The sequence below is a fragment of the Hyaena hyaena genome, unplaced genomic scaffold (assembly GCF_003009895.1).
Source record: "Hyaena hyaena isolate Hyena2069 unplaced genomic scaffold, ASM300989v1 scaffold_1681, whole genome shotgun sequence".
Lineage (NCBI taxonomy): Eukaryota > Metazoa > Chordata > Mammalia > Carnivora > Hyaenidae > Hyaena > Hyaena hyaena.
The window spans coordinates 113,382-131,482 of NW_024082309.1; the positions used below are offsets into that span (position 1 = coordinate 113,382).

An 18,101-nucleotide genomic window follows, 5' to 3' on the forward strand; every position below is an offset into this window, starting at 1 on the left:
CTCCAGGTCTCCGCGCCGCGATGCCAGCTACCGGCCGGAAAGTCGGGCCCCGCCCCGGCCCCGCCCCAGCTCCGCCCCGCCCCGCCCAGTCCCGCCGCCCTTTCCCAGGGCCTTCTCCTGCGCCGCAGCCCCTGGCGCCCCGGCGCCCCCTCGCCCCCGCGGTGACGCGTACGCCGAGCCGTGGGAAGGCCCGGGGCAGTCACCGCCCCCTCCGACGGCTGGGAGGTCCTGCTCGGTTCCGCCGCCCTGGCTGCCGCGCGCTGGGTGGCCTTGGGCAGGTGCCCTTGGAGGCCCCCCCACCCCGGGGAACCCAGGGGTCCCCGTCTCTCCCTGGTTCGTGCAGGGCACTGCGGGTCTGTAGGGTCGCCGCTCCGCGATGCCCCAGTTTTTGCAAGCGTCGAGCGCACCGGCTCCTGCCTCCTGGCGTTCTGGAGGCTTGGTGAGGTTGGGGGCGGTGTCTGTGGCCTGATCCTTGGCTAGAATTCCCCCGCAGCTTTTCCCATAAGGGTCCAAAGCAAGTGGAATGTGTGTGCTAGAGGGGGAAGGAAAGGCTCTGATCTGAGGGGAGGCTGTCATCCCCGCCAAGGGACGGCGGCGGAACAGCTCAGGCCAAGAGAACCAGACGGGGGGCGGGGGGGGGGGGGGTAGTCCCTGGGAATCGGTTCCCAGTTCACCAGAGGCAGTACTGGCCTGAGATGCCAAGAGCGCTCATTCTCCAAGCTGCGGCAGGACCTCAAAAAGGGGGGTGGGGAGGTATTCTCCAGCCTCCCTTCCTGGGTCCCCCCACACAACAGACCAAACTTTTCACTCAGTGAGGACTCCAGCCGGGAAGGGAGACTCAAGGAAGATTCTCAGGGATTCACCTGCCATCCTCACGGCAAACCCCGAAGGTGCAGAAGGAAGCAGACTGGAAACAGCCTGGAAGGTGGACTTCTAGAGCAGGGAGGGGGGGATGGGAAGGTCTTGATATGGTGGGTCAGACACCAGAGAGGTCTCTCCCCTCGACCTGCCCACCAGGACACTGAGGAAGCCACCTCTTCACTTGGGAGAATAGGATTGGTCATCTGAGCTTACCTGCACTTTCACCCCCACAACAAGATGGGCTTGAGGACACTCGATTACAGTAGTATGAAATAATATTCCTGTGCCCCCTTCCACACACGTCCACAGACACAACCACATGGCCAAGTACACAAACACATACATACACACTCTGATACATGGGTAGCAGGAACAGTGAGCACCAGCAGCCTGTGTTTCATCTTCCTAAGGAGGCCCTGGTGGTCACCCCAGCCACTCTTTTCAAAAAAAAATTTTTTTTAATGTTTTATTTATTTCTAGGAGAGAGAGAGAGACAACGTGAGCAGGGGAGGGTCAGAGAGAGAGGGAGACACAGACTGAAACAGGCTCCAGGCTCTGAGCTGGCAGTCAGCACAGAGCCCGACGCGGGGCTTGAACCCACGAACCGCGAGATCATGACCTAAGCGAAAGTCAGACGCTTAACCGACTAAGCCACCTAGGCGCCCCTCAAAAAAATTTTTAACGTTTATTTATTATCAGGAGACAGAGAGTGACAGAGCATGAGCAGGGGAGGGGCAGAGAGAGGGGGAGATAGAATCAGAAGCAGGCTCCAAGCTCTGAGCTGTCAGCACAGAGCCCAACATGGGGCTCAAACTCACAAACCACAAGATCATGACCTGAGCCAAAGTCGGATGCTTAATCAACTGAGCCACCCAGGAGACCCGCCCCAGCTGTACTCTTATTCCAGATGCCCTCACACTCACATGCCTTCTGCGGACATCTACTAGTGGAGTGGAAATCTCATCCTACAAGAAGTTGCACAATCCATGCACCACTGTACATTCCCTGAAAAGGCAGAAATCCAAGGCGCCACCAGATAGCTGCCCTGTGTAATGACTCAGACTGCAAGGCCCGGCGGTGGAGCAGATTTGCAGGGGAAGGTCAAGGTCTGTGTCGAGGGCATGCTCATGGGAGATGCCCCAGGTCGTCAAAATGGGATACACAGTTAAAGAGGGGGTCTGGAGCTCAGAAAAGAGTCTAAGCTGGATATTTAAATCTGGAAGTCGTTAGGTAATAGTGGCACATAAAGCTACAGTAGTGGACGGATTACCCGGAGAGAAAGTGTGGGTGGAGCTAGAGCTAAACAGTTAACAGGTAGGTACTTGTAACACCTGAAACTGTTTTGTAAGTATTAGCTCATTTAATCCTGGACAGCTCTATAAAGTAGTAATATTATTATCATGCCTACTTCACAAACGAGAAACACTGAGAAGACAGGAAGTAAGTGGAAGGGCTGGAATTCATCAAGACAGTTGGGTTCCAGAACCAAACCACTAGGCTTTATTACCTTGTATAGCTCTTAAACAGTAGGCTCTTTTATCTGGCACTGAAGCTAGAGTTATGCCATCAATATAATAGCCATCAGACACATGTGGCTACTAAGCACTTGAAATGTGGCTGGTCTAAATGACTATGTGTGGTAAGTGTGAAGTACATACCAGAATTGAAAGAGAGAGAGAAAAGGAAGGAAGGTAGAAAGAAAAGAATGAAAGAAATCTCACTGATATCTTTAGAGAGGGAGACAAACCATAAAAGACTTTTGAATACAGAGAACAGGGATGCCTGGCTGGCTCGTTTGGTTAAGTGTCCGACTTCGGCTCAGGTCATGATCTCATGGTCTGGTCTCTGGGTCCAAGCCCCAGGTCAGGTTCTGTGCTGACAGCTCAGAGCCTGTAGCCTGCTTCGGATTTTGTGTTTCACTCACTCTCTGCCTTCCCCTGCTCATGCTCTGTCTCTGTCTCTCTCTCTTAAAAATAAATAAAAATATTTAAAAAATTAAATGCAGAGGACAAACAGGATTGATGGGGGTGGGTTAAAGAGGCATTAAGGACACTTTTCAGGATGAGCACTGGATGTCATATGTAAGAGATGAATCACTGAATTCTACCCCTGAAGCCAAGACTACACTGTATGTGAACTAACTTGAGAATAAAAACAAAAGAAATCTCATTGATATCTTTAATATTGATTCACATGTTAAAATGATATTTTATACATGTTGGATTAAATAAAATATATTATCAAAATTAACTTCACTTGGTTTCTTTTTAGTTTTTTTAAATTTAGCTACTAGAAAAAATTTGTATATGCAACTCATTATGTATCTATTGAACAGTGTTAATCTGGTGCAGGGTTACTTGACTTTGATGTTGGAAAACTCTTGTTGTGGGGAGGCGTTCTGTGCATTGCAGGATGTTTAGCAGCATCCCTGGCCTCTACTCACTAACTACCAATAGTACCTGCCCCACTTAAAAATGTCCCTAGATAGTAGACAATGTGCCCTAGAGGAGAAACCACCACTGGCTGAGAACCACTGGTCTAGGGAAAGTCCAACATTTGGACTTCGAGTTGAAGAGAAAGAGCTGCCAAAGGAGAATGGGAAAGAACAGCCAGGGAGATGGAGGAGAGCCAAGGGGGCTGTTATAGCAGCCAAAAGAATGTTTCAAGTACTTGGTCATGATCCTTCAAAATGTCAATCAAGTCATGTCACTCCCTGCTCAGAACCATCCACAGGTTTGCCATCACATTCAGAATAAAATGCCAACTGCTTACAATGGCCTCCTCATAGGGTGACTATATAATTTATCATCTAAACCTAAGGCACCCTTGAGAGTGAAAGGAGGCAATAGTAATAATTATGCCGGAACAGCCCAAGGCATGCAGATGTGTATGGTCATCCTAAGCTCTGGCCCCTGCCCCTGCCTTGCTCACTCAGCCACTAGAACCTTCTTGATGCTCCACCAATATTTCATGTTTGTTGCTGCCACATGGCTTTATGTTTGTTGTTCCCTCTACCTGGAACCTTCTTCCTCCAGATCTTCTTAGATTACCTCACTTTGTTTGGGGCTTTGCTTGCTCAAACATGACATCCTCACAGAGGAGCCTCCTGACCTCCAATCTAAAAAGCCATCAATCCCCCCAGTCACTCTGTGTCTCCATCCTCACTTCATCTTACTTTACAACATCTATTAATTTCACTGACATTATATTATATATGTTGACGTATTTGTTTAAGTGATCTCTACACCCAATGCGGGGCTTGGACTCATGACCCCAACATCAAGAGTCGTGTGCTATACTGACCGAGCCAGCCAGGTACCCTGATGTATTTGTTTATTGTCCGTGATCCTGAACAGAAGATAAACTTGTTGAGGGTAGGGATTTGTCCCTTTTGTTTACTGCTGACTCTCCAGCACCCAGCATGGTACCTGGCATGTAGTAGATGTGCAATAAATAAATATTGGATGGCACAATAAACTCATTTGAGAAGCATGTCTGTGACAGCAGAGTAAGCTAGGACAATAGCTGGAGGGTGATGTAGAATCCAGGGTTTGTTTGCTTTTGCTTTTGTGTTGTTTTAAGAAGGGAAAGAGTAGGGTATGGACCCCATAACAAGAACTTTAATGAAAAGGCTTCCATCTTGACAATAAAGTACCTGGAGGTAGGAATCACCTTTGTTGTTCATGACTATGTCCCTTAATACCTTGGAAAGTGTCCATCTCATAGTGAGCATTCTAAAATATTTATAAAATAAATAAATAAATAAATGAAACAATAATGATGATGATGATAACAAAATCTTATTACATTTACTTTATTCCAAGCATGTACAAAGTATTTTGACATCTATTAAACCTCACAACAATCCTATAACAGAGGTTACTGTTAACTCTCTATTATAATCCCATTTTTTTGCGACGTAGGGAAGTTAAGTAACTTCCCTGAGATCAGACAGCTAGTAAGTGGTAGAGCTGGGATCCTACCCAGGCAGGCTGATGCCAGAATCCGTGTTGGTACCCACTACGTGCTGCATCAGAGTGGGGGAGACCAAGCAGGAGACTCCCGCTTCAGACCAGGCAGTAGGGACTGGTTTCAAGGGGGAAGAAGAAGGAACAAATCCAAGTGATGCTGGATTCCTGTCTGGGTGACAGAGAGTGAAGGTGACAGGCACCAATGGGAACATAGGAGAAGGTGAGAAGTTCAGTGTGGCCATACTATTTGTGAGACCCATGGAATACCGGTAGGAGAACCCGGAGAGAGATCTGACCTGGAGTAGAGATTGGGGACTGGTAGACTGGAAGCCATGGGGGTACAAGAGGTACCTAGGGCAGCTAGTGCGGAGCAAGAGGGAGGAGACCCAGGATAGAACTTTGGGAAGCAGCAGCTGGAGAAACTCCGGGAAGAAGGAGGAAAATCGGAAAAGAATGGAGTGCCAGGGGCCAAGGCCAGAGAGGACCAAGAACAAGCTCTGGGTCACCAGTCCAGGGACTCAAAGAGGAAGATGTGCAGTCACAAGGTCACAGAGGCTCTGGCATGAACGGGCGAGTCAAGGCAGTGGCCAGATCCATGGATCGGGAAGTGTCTGAGGGATGCAAAAGCGGTTTTGAAGAAGAGGCAGGTCCATGAGAGATCCCAGCAGACCTCAGGAGGAATTTGCTTGCTGATGGAGGGGCGTCAGGAGTAGGCAGAAGGGTGAGCCCTGGAGAGCCTCAGTCCAAAGGGAGGGAGACAGAGGGGGAGCCTCTATTCTCTCCATGTACGCTGTCCTCACTACCCCAGAGCTGAGTAAGCAGGGAGATTTCCAGAGGCAGCTATCAGCTCCAGTGGTGCTTCCCCAATGTCTGGCCCCTACCCTAAGTCACTCCCATCTCCTCTCGGGGCTGGTATTCACACTCCTTAATGGACATGGCCAGAGCTCCAGGTAGTTAAGTTGCATGAGATCTCTGCTGGGCCAGGCACTGAGCCTCTGTCTGCTGGGCGTTGGCGGTATCTGGGGGGTCCCAAAGGAGAGGATGAGTGGCGCAGAGATGCTCAGGGCAGCGATTGGGAGTTACCAGTTGTGCGGAAAAAATGTTTTAAGTTTATTTATTTAGTTTGAGGGGGGAAGGGGCAGAGAGAGGGAGAGAGAGAATCTCAAGTTCAACCTGGGAGCTCAAACTCACGAACTGTGAGATCATGACCTGAGCCGAAACCAAGGGTTGGATGCTTAAGCAACTGAGACACATAGGTGCCCAGCTGTGGAGTAATTTTTGTCATTCTCTGGGACGTAAAGGCAGGACTCGGGTCAGGTTGCTCACCGTCATCTCCCCTGTGCCTAGCAATGTCTGGCACTTAGTAGGTGCTTGGTAAATATTGGCTGAGTGGTAGTGATTGGGAGGGCAGCTGGGGGACTCCTGAAGTCCTCTACCTTCTCTGTAGAAGCTCCCAGGGGGGAGCTGGTACCTGACCTCTTGGGAAACAGCAGAGCCACAGTGGGCACACCTTGAGCCAGGGTCTGTGGGGAGATGCCAAGGAGGGAGGGCTGAAGCACCTGGGTGCCACTCAGTCTTCCCTCTAGAGGGCCTCACTCCCTCCACTTGTGTCTGGGGACACTGAGACCCAGAGAGGGGCAGAAACATCCCTAGGGCCTCATGGTGAGGCAGGAGGTGAGCCTGGATATTAGAGGCCTTCCTGTGCCTTGGTTTTCTTATCTGTAAAATGGGCTGATAGCACAGCTGCTCACTCCACAGGCTTGTTGTGAGGATAAAATGAGGTAAGATGCATAAAATGCCTGGTGTTTAGGGTGAAAGCTTGGAAATGTTAGCATTTGGGCTAAGCCTCTGTCTCCATGCATTTTCACCGTAGGAGACTCACCTACTTTTGTGGCTTTACCTCCTAGAAGCCAATGGTTACCAAATGTGTAGCTCTAATGCAGACGTTTTTTCCAGAGCTCTCGACCCATATATCCAACGGCCCAGAGTCTTTCTCCTTACACTCATGTGCCAAGATCTAGAGGGGTGGTGTGCTGGGCCTTCCCAGAGCCGCCCCCAGGCTCTCTGTGCCAAGGACCACATCCACAGGGCTCCCAGCCCAGATGTCAAGCGTCCCCATCAGCACTTTCCTGCTTGCTGTTCCATCCTGAGAACCATCTGAGCCTCCTTGCCTCACCCCTTCCCTGACCCCTGCTCGTCCCAGGCCCTTCCTGTCCTCCCCTTGCCCTCCTCCCCTGCTCCCTGGGGACCTATCAGTGCTCACTCCCCACCTCCACAGCTGCTGCCACAGCTGGTCGCTGACGGAATGCGCAGCTGCTGGGAGCCACATGTGCAGAACATGCAGTCCGCAGCTACCCCTGGGGCCAAGCGGGGGTGGGGGTGGGACCATCTGTCTGTGTCTGTTCATCCATCTACACCGAGCGTGCCCATGCGCGCGGGTGTGCCCTCATACACACGCACACATGCACGCACGCACGCACACACACACACACGCACACACACGCGCACACACGCACGAGTCCTGACCTTCTCCAGGGAAGTTGGCGGACAGTATCGGTTTGGACCCCTTCTCTGTCCCTGGGCTACAGAGTCCCTGCTCATTCTTACAGGAATCCAGTGGTCCCAGCTTGGGGTCCCCGAGGGCAGACTGGCTGGGCTGGTCCAGTTTTCTTGTGCCTGTATCATCCTGCCCCTGTGTGTAAGCAGCACTCCCCACCCATCCCCCCTCCCCACCCCTGCACGCAGAGACTGCCAAGGACCAGAATGGCGGCCTGGGTGATCAGAGCCTCCCTTGCTTTTCCAGACCCGGGGGGAGGGGTGGGAGTGGGGTGGGAGTGGGGGTTGGCCCGCAATGGAGGAAGCCAGAGGCCTCAGACACATTCCAGAGCCCCCTGGGCAGCGCCTGAGGCTCCAGAGGAGTCTCAGCCCTGGGGCAGCGCCAGCGGCATCTGCCCTGGTTCCCACACTCTGGCCTCTGGAATCTCTGCGCATTTCTCTTCCATGTGTGCGTGATGTCAGCAGGACAAGGACACTGGGGTGGGGGTGGGGAGACTGAGGACACTTTGCTCCCTGAAGTCAGATGGCTGTGGAGAGTGGGAATGGAGGTGAGTCGTCCTCACCCAATAAAGAGAGGACGACTTGGCCTCTGGCTCCCAAGCTTGACTGGGTCCTGACACTGCCCGGCACATTCCCCTCAGAGCCCCCTGCCATCTCTGGGGCCTCAGTTTCCTCATCTGTAAAACAGAAACAAGACTAGCAGCTGCCTCCCAAATGTAATACGAAGCCTGTCGAATCTTGACCCTTGTGGGATGTGCTTCACGGTCTGGGTGCAGCTCACTCTCTCACCACTTCCCTGACCTCTGCCCCAGCCCTGCCATTTGTCATATGTTTTAGAACACACAACATAGGTTCATACTTCTGAGTCTGTATTCTGTCCATCTTGAAAGCTTTTCTCTTTATCTGGAAAATTCCTACTCAGCCTTCAGAACCCAGCACATGAGACCCTCTCCAGGAAGCCTGTCCAGCCTCCCTTGGGCACTGGTACTACTGCCTCTGCGTACTTCTTTGGTGCCCTCTATGGTAGCCTGATCTTCCTGTACTGCTACTGGCTGTTTACCTCCCCTGACCATGGCCCTCAGGACGCTGTCCCTCCTGGGGCTGATGGCCACTCTCAAGAGCCCAGGCTCAGCCCCCACAACGTGTGGGTGTCATGGACACATGACACTCGCATATAGGACACTCGATGCATGCCTGGCCCTCACCCCGATGCTACCAGGTAGAGCTTCCCACACATCTCCACTGGTCTGGTCTTCACAGGAAGAGGAAGCAGCATAGCCCTTACCAGCTGCCAAAGCCCTTCTTAAACCCAGAAAACAGCCACTGTTTCCATCCCCCCACCCAGGCCAGCCAAGTCAAAATCCCACTGTTCAGATGGGGAAAATTGAAGCCCAGAGAAGAGACATTAGTAGTAAAGACTGGATTAGAACTCAGGGCTCCTACCCTAGTCTAAGGCCCTTCGGCCCTTTTCCACCCCTAACTCCCTCTTGGAGTTTGGGGCTGGGAAGTGATAATGGGGTCAAGGCAGGGCCCTGTTGGTTTGAGCGGGAACCCTGGACTAGGGAAGCCCTGTCCCTCACCTCTGGCTACGGCTGGAATTTGGTTCTACCGTGCTCCTGGTATTGACAAGGAAACCCCACTCTATTGCACCAGTAGTAGTGATGGGGAACTTTAAGACCATCTGGCACAAGCTATCCCGGGGGCCAATGGGTGTGGGCCCTAGGGCCCAGAGAAGGTGTGTCTGCCCAGGTCTTCTAGGAGATATACCCTATGGTGAATTAGAGGTGCAAGAGATTTACTGGGGCAACCACTTGTAAGGATAAAGGGCGAGAACAGGAATACGCAGGAAGATCCTTTTGAGCATGATGGGGGCCTGACACCTGTGAAGCACAGGGAGCAGGAAGGAAGACGGGTAGGAAGAACCTCACCCTTCAGTACAGCTCTGACAAGGTCTCAGCCAGGCCTGGAGTAGGGATTCCCCATAAGGGGAGTCCCAACTAGCCTGATTCTAGTTTCTCCATTGTGCCCAGTCGCTGACTGGGGGCAGTCCAGGGAGGCCATGCTGTCTGCTTCCTGAAGGTCACAGCGGATCCGAAGTTACAGCAGCTGGAGGCTGTTCACTAAAATGACAGTCCTTGCCGCCACTTCTCTTGAAGGCACAGACACGTGATGTACCCTTCTGGCAGCGGCAGAGGGTCCGTGCTTTGCAAGGTCGCCTGGCCCAGTGAGCAGGTGACAAGTTCACGCTCCTGGGATGTGGCTGCACTGTCCTCAGCCTTATACGGAGTTGAGCTTGAAACCGCTTGGATCTTCGCAAGGGGACACTTTGCCAGAGGCATGAAAGAATGACAATTCAGAGGAAGTCAGGTGAAAACATGGTGTTTCAAAGGGAATAGCACTGAATCTAGAGCAGCGGCCTGGCATGAAATGTCCTTTCTGCATCTACTGGTGTCTGTCCTCAGACAAGTCCCTTCTCCTTTCTAACACTTGGCTTTCACCTTTGCAAGACAATGAGATTATCTCACTCATGTCTCCCCTGCCCAGATCCAGAACAGTAGGGAGAAAGGAACAAGTATTTTTGTCTCTGTAAATAAGGGTCTGCTCCTTACAGAGGTGCCCATTAAAGACCACTCCTCAGTGCTCGCTTCGGCAGCACATATACTAAAATTGGAACGATACAGAGAAGATTAGCATGGAGCTGTGCTTTTGTTTTTGATTTGTAATATTTGCCCTCTCTGCTATTCTGGTAGCATAAGGTCACATATGTGATTTTGGTTTGTGTTTTCCCTTCCATCTCCTTATATCAAAGGCTTCCTTATTATAACTCCTAATGGACTAAAAACTCTCAGCTTCACGGGGTACCCGGCTGGCTCATTCAGTTGAGCATCCGAGTTCAGCTCAGGTCATAATCTCACAGTTCATATGTTTGAGCCCCACGTCAGCCCCCTGTCAGCAAAGAGCATGCTTTAGATCCTCTGTCCCCCTCTCTCTGCCCCTCCCCCGCTTGCACCTCCAAAAAATAAATATTTTTTTTAAAAAAAAAAAAATAAATAAATAAAGACCACTCCTCAAACGTTCCCCCTGGAGTAACCCAAATGGCAGAATATTATTTGTACCACCTCTGAGGTTCAAGAGGACATATCTCAAACTAACAATGAAAGCTTAAAATTTTTTAAAAAATGTTTATTTATGGGGTGTCTGGGTGGCTTAGTCGGTTAAGCGTCTGACTTTCGCTTAGGTCATGATCTCACGGTTTGTGGGTTCGAGCCCCGCGTCGGGCTCTGTGCTGACTGCCGGCTCAGAGCCTGGAGCCTGCTTCGGAGTCTGTGTCTCCCTCTCTCTCTGACCCTCCCCTGCTCACGCTGTCTCTCTCTCTCTCTCTCCTAAAAATAAATAAACCATTAAAAAAATTTTTTTTAATGGTTTATTTATTTTTGAGAGAGAGAGGGAAACAGCACGAGCAGGGGAGGGCAGAGAGAGAGAGAATCTCAAGCAGGCTCCACACAGTCAGTGCAAAGCCTGAGGTGGGGATCGATCCTACAAACCGTGAGGTCATGACCTGAGCTGACATCAAGAGTTGGACGTTTAACCGACTGAGCCACCCAGGTGCCCCAAAAGCTCAAATTTTCTTGTGTGTGTTTTATCCTAAAAGTATACAGGAGAGAGTCAGTATAGTGTAGCACTTAAGATACAGACAACTTGAGTTTAAATCAAGCTCTGTGAATTACTGGCTATGGGCTTTGGGTGAGTTACTCTACCTCTCTGAGCCTTAGTTTCCTCCTTTATAAAAAAGGATAATTATTAGTACCTACTTCATAAGGTTATTGTGAAGATCAAATGAATCTATTTATATGAAGTGCATAGAACATCTATTCTATTTACTGTTATGATGTGAATTTGTCATTTATTCCTCGAGTTACCTGTTCATAAAAAATTTTTTAATGACTTACTGGCAAGTAAAACTGACCACCAATAAGGAAAAGGAAAGACAGGCAGGGAAAGAGAGCACTTAGCTCTCAGGTCTCAGCCTTCAGGTCTTTCAGCTTTGCAGGTTGAAGAGTGAGGCACAACAGAGGAGATACAATTATGTCCCTGATTTCTCCATCCCATTGTTCCAAGGCATAGTCACACCTCTTCCACGTTGTGGGGAGTTCACTCCCAAATCCAGTCCAAGATGGCGTTAGAAAGTAGAGGGTTGAGTTATGGCACCAGAGAGTTGAGTCTGTTTGCTCAAGACCTGGGCAGGTGGAGGTGTTGGACCACCAGCTCTCCCACCACCCCTCTGAACCCTGCCCTCTCCCTCACCTTAGACACGGCCCGTCAATGACAACCAGTATAAAGAGCTCTTGGTACCACTGGCCTTACGGACATTATAAAAACCTCACAGTGAGACTGAGATATTTCAGAACACAAAATTTCCATGACGTTCCCAAGTAGGTGACCTCAGGACCCCTCAAGGAATCTGCTGGATGGGAGGTGTGAGGAAGGAAGTGGTTGAGGAGTCACATTTCCCCTTATCCTTGGTGACTGGCTGGAGAACTTCAGGCTGGAGAATCAAGGAGGTACAGTCAGGTCTAGTCTTGCTTGGAGACAGAGGCATGGCTAAGATAAATTTGGAGATCCCTAGTTATACCAGGCTGATGGGACTATAATGGTATGTGGGAGTCAACCTCCAAGATGGCCCCCGCTTATCTCCACTTACTGGTGTTGACACCCTTGTGTCAACCCTCCCACACTGTATCAGGTTGGTCTGGGTGATCAATAGCAGATGGCAAAAGTGATGATATGTCACTTCTGAGGTTGGGTCTTAAAAGACAGTCTTTTGAAGTAAGTTTGCCTTGCTCTCTCTTGGATTACTCTGGGGGAAGCCATAGCTGTATCATGAGGACACTTGGGAACCCCATGGCGGGTAACTAAGACCAGAGCCATGTGAGTGAGCCCCCTTAGAAGCAGACCCTCCAGCCCTTGACAAGTCTTCAGGTGACTTCAGCCCCAGCCAACAGCATGACTACAACCGCCTGAGACACTCTAAGCAAGAACCACCCAGCTAAGCTGCTCCTAGATTCTGGCCCCAGAGACCATGAGATAATAAAGGTTTTTTGCTTCAATCTGCTAAGTTAATTGGAATAATTTATTATAAAGCAATAGATAACTAATGTGTCATAAGACTCCTGTGCCTTCGGTTTCCTACCCAGATGGGTGATCCTTTGGTGATCTTTTTAGAAGGGATATTCAAAATTTTACAACCAGTTCGGAAATGACCTTGGCTGCAAACAGCTGGCCCAGTCCTGTAACAGCCCTGAATTTGACTATTCAGTTATAGGCACATATGTTGACACCCATTTAGGGCTGGGGGACCCCAAAATGAAGCAGGAGATTCTCCTTTGGGCTATGGAGGAAAGAACCACGGGCCTAAATAGGATGCAAGGGAGAAAGTGATCTATCCCTTATGATATCCTGAGTTTTGAGAGAGCCTAGTTGAGGAGGCTGTATTTGAGATAAGTCTTGACAGGGCCTCAGCAGAGGGGAAGTCGAGGGCCAGCAGAAATGAGGGTGGTGGACAGAATGGTATAGAGGCATCGGCCCCCTGTCAGGCGGGCTGTGGAGGGCGCTGAGGTGCAGGAGGGAAGAAATGTGAAGGCTGAGGCTACAGTCTGAGTCATGCCCTTCCTCCTCCATCTCACACCCTCTCTTATCTCCTCTTCTTCCCCCGACTCCATCCCACCCTCCCTTGGTAGTCCCACATGGGAACACTGAGTCCATTGAGCCAAGAGCACTGTTGGGAGAAGCTTGCCTTCTGAGGGGTTCAGGCTGCAGAATCTCCCCTCAGGGTGGTCTTCAGGTGAGGGAGGGTCTACAGAGACACACTGGTACCCACAGATGGAACTGATGTCAGGCCTGCTCATGACATGAAATGTCACTGGCATTTCTTGAGAGGACCAGTCAGTGAATACAATTGTGAGGAAGGAAAAGAAGACAATAGAGATTTATTTTGAAAGTCGTCTATTTATTTGAATGGCTTTTAAGAGGCAGAAGCTCACGTGGTAAAATTCAGGTATAGGACAAGCATGAGGAAAGAGAGGGAACTACACTGTATCATGTGACTGGGTAAATGCTGTGAGCCAGACAGAGCTGGGGCCTGGGGAGGGCTGAGGGCAGACCGAGGAGGGGCAGAGCTGAACGCGTATGAGCTGCCTCACCCCCTCCTCAGACGAGGGAACTCACATAGATAACAAAGCGCATGCTCCAACCGCTTAAGGAGGCACTTAGGAGGTTTACCATAAAAAACCCCAAGGAGATTAGGTTGTAAGGAAGACCAGGGCAGCCCATGTTTCCAAAAGGTATAAATAGACCCATAAAGATATAAATAGGGCTTCAGTCAGGTAGATACAAGCACACTATGTATAAGGCTTCACTTTAAATCTTGTTCTATATTATGGGGAGCGGGGGCTGAGATGCTTTTAAGTAGAGACCAGAAGCTAAAGATACACATGCTAATAAAGAACTTGATGTGCACACAGTTTAAAACACACAGGGGTGAACTAGGTTATCTCCGAGGTCTCTTAAAGATCCTAAACTCTGGGAGCCTGAGGGAAAGACCCCTATGCACTCAGTCGGTTCCGAAGAACCCAGTCACTGGGCCTGGGCCAGAGGGTGCAGACAGGAGACTCCAGGGCTGGCTTGAGCCTGCAAGATGTGTTTTGTTTGGCCTGTGCCGTGCTTTCCAAATTCAAGACAGTTGCCAACATTTAAAAGTCCAGATTTTTAGCTTGTCTTGAAAAATGGGGCGGGAAGATCTGGCAACAGCAGCACACTTCCCACGGGGCAGCAATCGCGTCAGACAGCAGCACGTACACGTGCCATTTCACTAAAGACCCTGCCTCTCTTCTCTCATCTGTGCCTCCTGCCCGGCCCATGGAGGCCCTTGTGACCAGGCCCAGGCATCCTGTCTGTGGTGACCTCATGATTTTCTACTTGGTGGCAGCAACAAGCTCAGCCTGGAGGCCTTTACCCTGATTCCACGGCAGACCCATCTGAACAGTGGACCCATGAAGGCATTTTCACCCACAAGCCAGGAGTACGGGAGGCAGTAACCCCAGTCTGTAGAACTTCCGTCTGGCTTACAGGGACCTCTAATCCTATGAAGATGAGTAACTGAAAAGTTGCCAGCCATACGGCACTTTCATAAATTCAATCCCAAAGGCATTGGGGAGATACTTCCTGATCAAGGCCAAGGGTTAGTCACTTCTGGGCCAGACTAGAACACCCAAGCAGAGAAAGAAATCCCAGCCTAGAGCAGGCTGGGCCAGGGGAGCAGGGAAGAAGGCAGCTTTTCTGGTCATGACCATAAGATGACCAAGACAGCTGTGTGACGTTGGCAGGTTTTGCAGGTGTTTAGAAAACTCCACTCGTGTCATAGTGTGAATGACACCCTCTGGATTTGTGCAGTATACAATCTGCCCAACTGCACATGTTGACCCTGGGACTATTAGGGGGAAAAGAGAAACAAGTAGAAACGGTGAGGCAAATGCAGTCAAAAGGGGTGTCCTAGCACAGATTTTATCATTTCTTTCCCAAGGCTGCAGGGTGTAGGGCTGGGAGGCAGAGAGTTAGGAGCCAAGACCTTGTTGGCCAGAGTCTGGAAGCTGGAAAGAAAGATAAGTAGCCCCTATGCCGCACATGTGCAAATGCCCATGAGATGATGGGAATGGCCAGAAGCAGTCCCAGGAAACAGGGCTGGTCATAAGTATGGGGGCCCCAGGATCCCTAGTTAACAGAGATAACCGTCATGTCCACTGTGCGCACATACACACACATACACACACACACACACACACACACACACACACACACACACACAGTTGTCAACAGAGATATCTGACCCAATACACAACCGCATAAACATACATACATGCAGTTTTTAGCCTGTGGCACACACTCAGATGAATGTGTCCATACACACAATCACAGTGGTTGCTGATAAGAGCAATCAGCTTGTCACACAGGAAATGTTAGGTCCTTTCCTGCAGGAGTCTAGCACAGCACCAAGTAACACGGGAGAGGAAATCAACCAGTGAATAAAACCACCAACGCTGGCCAGCAGCAGAGTACTGGCCTGTAGTGCCATCTACTGGCCGCAGGGGGTGTTGTACTTTGCCTCAAAATGGTGAAACCCAGTCAGACAGCACAGTCTCCCAGGCACGGGGTCCAGGGAAGCCGCCAGCCCCAGGATGCCATCCCCCCTCCTCTTTGTGTTCTGCCTGAGTGGGGTGAGACCCCAGCCTCCTGAGTTGTACTACGGCATCAGAGAATGAACAGTCAGGGCCTTGCACGCCCTCTGGAAAGCAATGCCCAACACCAACAGGGATTTCAAAATGGTGTTTCATCTTGCATGCCAACTCCAGCTCCCTGGTAGGGGCCGCCGGAAGGCTGGGTTGCGAAGGCTTCTGACACCAAGTCTGGGCTTATGGGAGAAGGTATCATGATGGAACAGTGATGTCTACAGGTAGGACCACTTCCACACTTGTCGTTCTTGCAGCGGATCCCGCAACAGCGGTCAATTCCTAAACCTGCAGGGTCCTGGATTTCTTGTGATCCACAAGTCCACTGTGAAGGTACGTGTGTGTGCTGCTCACACCCGGATGGCACAAGACTATTGTGTGCTGACTTTTGCTGGAGTTTTATCTCTTGCTTGATCAGTAAGTACCGTTTGCGCCGCCTAAAGTCCTTGCTGAAACCCTCTTCGCGAAGAACTTGTTGCCTCCACAGAGCATATGGGTGACTTGTTAGATCAGAGTGCTGAAGTCAACACTGGGCACTTCATGTTATCCAAAACTAGTATTTAGCAAAACCCATCCATCCTCCAGCACTTATCACTTCCTGACAGGCCCCGTGAGGACAATGACACACTTAAAACAAGAAACCACGTTGGGCAGGTGCTGGACAGCCATCTGGACTCAGCCCTAGCCAGGGGTCCCGCCCCCTGGTCCTCACCGGTGAGTTTAGGAGGGCACACTCAAGTCCAATTTATGCCTCAACAACACTTCAAATCACAACAGGCCATGGGAGACTTGAAAATAGTCAAAACTTGAAATCTAAAATCCTCAAGTGCCAAGGGTCGGTTGCGCTCAACTTCAAGGTACTTAGCTGGGGCCTGCAATTTTCGGCAACCCTAATGATGCCCACTGATGGACACGGAGCCCCCACATGCTGCCCCTTTTGGCAGTGAAACCAGCGTCTGCCTCCACTGCGTAGGTGGAGGTGAGCTGGTCTCTCCCACTATGGGGCAGACTGGTGATGTCTGCCTTAGCCCAGGATCAAATAAATATTTCCAGCTCCTTGGTCTCTGTTGAAACGAGTCAACTCTGCTGTTGTGTGCAAAAGCAGCCATAGACATATGTGAACCAATGGGCATGGCTGTGTTCCAATAAAAGTTTCTTTACAAGAACAGGTGGTGAGCTAGGCTTGGCCCATAATTTGCCAAACCCTGCATTAGCCCAATACAAGGGTCTTCACGCTGGGTTCCAGGGAACTGGGCATTGGTGGGGGGGGATGTCTGGAGGTGCTTCAGGAGTTCTACAGATGTTTGGCTCTAATTTAAATTCCTTTTAGCTATTTAGGAAACCACACCAAACGTGTACCTACTCCTGTGTATCACAGTATTTTAACATGAGGGAGGTCAAGATGTTGACTGTTGGGTGAGCTCCTTTGTCATGAAGCTTCTCCGGTCACCTCTATGCTGTCTGGGCTGGACGGCAGAATGGCTAAGAGCCTGGGTCCCAACAGACAGATATGAGCTTGAGCACCAGTGCGGCCACTTACTAGCTGTGTGACTTTGGGCAAGTTACTCTCTCTAAATAGAGTGGATGATGGCCATTGTGCCGGGGCAGCCTCCTGGACGCCCCTTTGGCTGGACTGTGGGAAGACGGCGTTGTCACAGTGGAGGGGCCAGGGCAGCCGAGGCCACGGAGGGGCACTCAGAGAGGCTCAGGCCAGTGCTATCTACTGTTACTTCTTAATCACCAGTTTGGCGTACTGGTGCACACCAGTTACCCCAGTTGAATATCATTATAATGCCTGATCCACCTTGGGTTTGAACTTCTTGCTGGTTTTGATTTTTTCCTGGGATTTTCTGCTGCATAGCCACCACTCTGACTGGGCACTCAGGAAAAGGAGAGAGTAGCTCTGCAGTGATCGTAGCAGTCTCAGTGCACGGCCACAGGGCTTCTGTTTTTCTGTTAAAGTGGCAGTTTCCCCTGGGTCTGGGACTCGGGTTGGCAAGCATTTCCAGGGAAGTGTTCCACAGGACTTGTCAGGGAGCGGTTCTTTTGGCTACAGGGGTCCAGCATTTCAGGAGCTATGGCTCCTCTGCCTTAGTGCTGCAGTCTGGGGGTGGGCTTTGACGCTCAGCTGTCGTTTCAATTTGCTGGGTGAGACAATCGGCAATGCTGCTTGCCCTGGGGCTCCTCTTTGCCACTTGAAACAGTCAGACGGTGTGTCCGGCTGCCGCTTCGCCTGCCTCCAGGATTCTGGCCTTTTACTCTAGCCACTGAAGGCCATTTTCCAGGCCTGAGATGCTCATTTACGGTTTTAGTAATAGAATTGAGCCCTCATGTTGCTCACTGCCCAGGGCTGTCTATGTCTATTACTGGTGGCTCCAGTGAAAGCCACAGCTTTTACTGCACCTTATCGTTCTGCTTCCAGCATCGTATT

General features: G+C 50.5%; 1 pseudogene; it reads left to right on the forward strand.

Annotated features, from left to right (window-relative positions):
• Window positions 1-10,025: 10,025 nt before the first annotated feature.
• Window positions 10,026-10,084, forward strand: LOC120226400 (annotated as a pseudogene).
• The last annotated feature ends 8,017 nt before the right edge of the window (window positions 10,085-18,101 follow it).